This window comes from Amia ocellicauda, chromosome 17, assembly GCF_036373705.1.
Source record: "Amia ocellicauda isolate fAmiCal2 chromosome 17, fAmiCal2.hap1, whole genome shotgun sequence".
Lineage (NCBI taxonomy): Eukaryota > Metazoa > Chordata > Actinopteri > Amiiformes > Amiidae > Amia > Amia ocellicauda.
In genome coordinates, this window is record NC_089866.1 from 4,548,520 (window position 1) to 4,554,238 (window position 5,719).

Consider the following 5,719-nt stretch of genomic DNA (forward strand, 5'->3'; position numbering starts at 1 on the left):
ACTAAAATGCTTCCCTCCGCCATTTCCGCCAGGAGTTGGTACTTAGCATGAGAGGTTGTCCAAGCAAGAGCAGAGAATTGCAATGAACATCGCCTGTGAGGTTAAGTCCCAGACCTGTCTTCTTCTTTGACGGAAAACACTTTTTTATACCGCCTCCTGATCTGACAAGTGTGCTAATCCACTCCCATCTGTGTACTCTATTTATCAGTGTTACAGGAAATGAAACCAGGAGATAATGGCCACAGCTGGAGAATGGTCCTCACCCCAGCAGGAATACAAAACCATGTGAACACCATGGAGGGAAGCCCCAGCAGGATACTCCGGTGACTCAACTGGAAGATGAGGAGTGTGATGGGAACGCACGCGCTTCCCAGCAGCGCTTAAAATTCCAGCGGCACCACTGCGATCATTTCCATTTCCTGCTCGTTATGTGAACGCATCCCAGAGTAATTAAAGACAGTGGCGCCAATTAAGTTGGAGGCCTGTGTGACAACAGAAGGGAGCTGTGCTTTGAAAGCGGCATTAGCGCGAATGTGCGTCGCTGCGGGGACGATTCAGTTCGTTGATGTTTGTGTTCTTGCTTTAATTCTGTCTTAATTTATGGAATGATATCTTCTGCTGTCAATTCACAGAGAAAAAGAAGAGAGAGATACCATTATTATATTGGATTTCACAACTGAAAGGTCTAGTGAATTAAAACGTTTGCCACACTTTTCCAACGCTTCAAATCATGTGGTTTTCAATGCTCTTGATTCTCTGCAGCCCAGCATTTATTGTTCTAGAACAGAGGAAATTGACTGATGTGAGATTGCCGGACATCTCAACTTCTGTGAGGTTGAGTGAACCTGAGATTGTAATGTTATTGGATTCTATGTAAGAACATCATTTTGCATTTCAGAAAAAATCATTTGAATTGGAGTCAAAGACTACGGTCAGTCAGTTTCCGCTAAGAATATATTGAAATGTTATATAATTTAAGAAAAAAACACACGAGAAACTTTCAGTGGATGGATAGTCAAGCTGAAAGACATATTTTGCCACCGATCCCTTCTTCAGTTGCACGCAGACCTGCCAGCTTTCAAAGGGTTAACCGCCCCAGTTCCACTCCTGGCTACTGGCTATGGCAACTTCCACAGAGCCTCAGAACAAATCATGTAGGCCCTTGGCTGCGGAGCATGCTGGGATAGCAAGGCAGATGGAACCCGTATTCCCCAGAGTTGAGTTTATTAAGCAAGATTACAGAATTCATGAAGCCGTGTGCCCACAAACCATTAGTCATTTGCTGCTATCATCTCTCACTGTCCCTCTCACACGCTGAGCCGGGCGGCCGGGCTCCTCGGCTGAGTCACAGAGCTTATGTTGGTCCGTTCACAGCTTTCTTCCCTGAACAGATTTCCCCCCAGTCAGCCAGTCGAACCTGCTCTGCACAAAGGAACACGCAGCCTGGATGCCTTTTGAGGTTTGCATGGCTTCTTGCATGACTGCTGTTGTTTTCATTAAATATTGATTCTGTTTCTGATCCATAGATGTCATATATAGGCCACGGAAATCCCCATCACCCTGTCATCTCCATCAGATGTTTATGGAGTGTGTGCTCCACAGTTGATGGGGGGTTTATTTCAGAAATGCTGTGACAGTAATGGGGAGTGAAGCTGCATCAAAGCTGTGTAGACCAGCGAGAAGCAGAGCAATTTGGAGTTCTATGCTAAAGTCTAATAAACAGCCAGGAGGAACGTTGTGTCCAATTACTGAAAAGATCTCCGCTGTGTTTGAGGGGTGAACCGTGTGAACATTCGGAGCAGATAGCCGCTCTTCTAAGAGGAGCATCACAGCTTGACAAAAGTCATGATGGTGCAGCCCAAAAGAATTGTAAGCCCTGTGTGTGTAAATGCTCACCAAGGGTTACACTGACTCTCCGCACGGTGAAACTCTCACCCAGCTGTGTTTATCACTTGAAACATGCTGAACTAAGCTGTGCGGCCCATGAGCACCATTACCGTTTCTGTACATTTTGTTTTCCAGGGCAAGTTGAGGAGCACAGCCAGAGAAACAGAGGCCAATGTCCCTGCTGGAGACGGTACAGACTGCATAGCTGACCCTCCCGGTGCTCTGGCACACTCCGACCGTAGAGCCGGACCCTGCAGCTGAACACCGATCTCAGCCACAGCTTCCTGGAGAGGGGTGGGCAGCACACCACCGCTGGCCCGGTGCCAAAACCGACCAATCAGGCCCCAGCTGGTGTAATTCTCTGTTTTAATTGGCCGGGATGCAAAGGGTATAGCATGATGGCTATGTGTGTGTGTGTGTGTGTGGGGGGGGGGGGGTGCTGGGGGAAGGGGAGGCTGATGAACAGAGGCAGTGGAGGGGGGAGGGGTCGGCTGCAGAGGGACTACGCCATGCAGATATCGCACAATATGGACTAAGATTTTGGAGCAGGCAGGGTCTGCTTCGCACAGCAGCGGCACTCAGAGTGTGTGAGGACCACGGCCAGACTAGCGGTGGGGGAACGGTGGGTCACCCGCGTCCAAAGTCCCTCTGCTGGGTTTGGGAATTTAGGAAATCTATCCCCCACTCCGAACTGGATGGCAGCTCTCATTTGGTCTCCATGGTGATGGAAGCCCCAATCCTGGACTGAGTCTCGTATCATGGGGGGGGGCAGAGGGGCTTCAAGAGACAGAGAACCCCCCACTCATGGATCCGGTGATCTACCCCCCCCATCCCTACTACACAAAGACTGCTGCTTTTCTGTGCATAGATTCGCACTGTGATGCAGTGGAAGAATGTTATGCCCTTTCTCTCTCTCTCTCTCTCTCTCTCTCTCTCTCTCTCTCTCTCTCTCTCTCTCTTTCCCTTTTGCTATCAATCTTCCCAGCCTAGGTAAAGATCCCAGCTCCCACCCTCTCTGTGGCTCCCTCACTCTCATGTTTAACGCGATAAACCATTTACACAATTTCTCTCCCAGGATTTCTTGTTACAAAAGTACAACGATGCCACCCCACACCTCCCTCCTCTCTCTGTCCCTCTTCAAGGATCTGTGTACAATATAATGTCACTACCCTGCCTGTGTCTTCGTCAGGTGCTCTGATATATTCCTGTTATCTCCCCCTCTCTTTCTCTTTTTGCCCGCGATACTGTTCCCAGGCAGCCATCTTCTCTCACGAACTTCGTAAGGCTGCTAGACCGTCACCGCCCCCCGATTTGACCATGTCACATTTTTACCATCAATTATAGTTGTCATTATGATTATGATTATGTTCTGATAATGCCCACAGTACTGTTGCAGGAATCAGTTAATACTCAAAATGTATTTTACGCTTGACACACTCTACTTCCCCCCGACCCCCGGCCGCAGTGTTTCCTGTCCTCTCCCTCCGATGCAATGCTCTGTGGTACAATGGGTGCCTGCTGCCCCTGCCTTCCAGACCCACAGGCTGTGCCCCATAGTGCCAGGCCTCTCGGTGAAGCATTTAGCCATCTGGTAGCAGCAGGCAGAGAGACAGTTTTACTGCAGCAACAGGATCTGGACATAGCCGAGAGGGACAGTGCTGGTGCGAGGACGGGTGTGGGGGCTCAAATGTCAGGCTGTCAGGGATTCCTTAAACAGATTCTCTCTCTCTCTCTCTCTCTCTCTCTCTCTCTCTCTCTCTCTCTCTCTCTCTCTCTCTCTCTCTCTCTCTCTCTCTCTCTCTCTCTCTCTCTCTCTCTCTCTCTCCGTCTCTGCTCAGCTCCGGTGGCTATCAGAGTCACGGCATTACGCCGAAGGAGGGAGGAATAATAGGAAATACAGATGAGAACAAAACAAACAGACCTGCTATATGCATGGACTTTTAAGAGCAGATATAGACTCTTATCCTTAAGGAACTTCCCTGAGTCTTATACAGGTTTTTAGATCTAATTCCTCAGTTAGTTAATTCCTTAGTTTAATCATGTACCTGGCTTAAAGCTATTTGGCAGTTCTCCGTCTGTCATCAGCGCTTGAAGATTGTACACAGCTGCACCCGCTTCTTGACAATACCTTGTTTGCGCCGTAGCTGTGGTGGCATCACTTCATTTGTGTCGCGGTACAGAGTCTGTCTTTCTCCGCATTCCCTTCACATACCAGGGATCTGCATTTATTTATTTACCGAGGAGCGAAATTAATTTACAGCAAATTCCTCTCTTCTCTCTGCTAGATCGCTCCCATTCCGATAAAGAGGCTTTCCGCATTCCAGTCATTCCCAGAATGCTCCAGCTGCTCCGGCTAATTTGATTACTCCACCTGTTTCCACAATGTGTCACAGGCCATTTCACACCCCGGCACGGAACACCTGGTTCGTGGAGCGGTACAGGAGATACACGGCTGAATGTGTTTCTCAACATGCACCATTAATTAAAGACAAATTAAAAATAAGCAAGATTTCTAGATCAGTGTTCATAAAGCACGAGTACAAACTTTTCAAAGGACTTGGCAACTTCCCTGACGATTAAGTGTTAACTATAGCAGCGTATTTGGCTTTGGAGCGCTTGCTTTCCAAATCAGCTTGAGCTACGGCCCCCTCCCCATTGTGGGACGGCAGTAAAATATTCTTCAGATTAGACCAAATTGAAATGGTATTGAAGCCCCATGCCTGTGTATAGCTGAGGTCGAGATTATCCATCATGCACAACTGCAGGAATGAGAATGAAGTTCGTGGCTGGATATAAACAGGCTGCAGGCAACTTGAGCAATTGCATTTGGTGTGGAAGAGATTTCATTTGGTAGGATTTAGCAGTTTACAGGTTTAACTTCATTCCAACGCATGACTGAAGAGTGCCAAATAGTGTGAAAATGCAGCACCACACCCCCGTTGCTGGCGTGGCTTTGTGCAAGGCTCATCCCAAACTCATCCCAGACCTGGACGCTACAGTGTACGGGGAGCCATGCGATAAGGGGGCTAAAGAGACAGCTGTGGCTAGTGTATGCAGCACTGGCACAAATGTGCCTCCTCTCCCTGCCTGTGCTGAAGCACCCCGGGGGCTGGACTCCTGTTCACCGGGCATGAGGAACCTGCAGCTGCTGCCTTCTCTGGAAGGGGAGATCAATAAATAATCAATTGCCAGCTAGGATGAACTCTTTCTGAAGTGATGGAGAAGCACATGAACTCTCCTTCGCACAGCATGGCCGCTTCCTGGGGGGCAAGTACGATCCCGGCCACGTGTAGATCTGAAGTCGTATTTTGAGCCGCCTATGGAGCAGCACTGCCCTTCAGGAAAGTGGGCAGTTGGACGCTTTGTGAAGACCCCGTTCCTGTTAAGTCGCTAAAGTGGCCCAATTAGCCCACCCTCTACTTACATTAATCCCTGATACGGTGCCATGAATGATACAGGAGCACTTAACACCCAATTCCTCTCTCTGCGTGAGACGAACATCCTGTTTCTCCTCTTCGGTGATCTCTCAGATGGCAGATAAGAAACCCCACAGATGTGTTAATTGGGTGTGTATCAGGCAGCCGAACGATTTCAGATCAGCGGCGCGGTTCCTCGCGCTCAAAGAGATCTGACACTGAAAATGTGATGCGGTCTTCAAAAGGCCCGGTGCGCAGCGGCGGGGTGGCCCTGGTGCGTGGCGCTGTGCCGGAGACGCGCCCGGCTGTCAGTCTGGAGAACCGCGGTCACCCCGGAGACGCAGCTCCGTCCCGCGCTCCGGTTGCCATGGCTACGTGCCGAAGTGAGAAACGAAATAAATGGGCTCCGACACGTC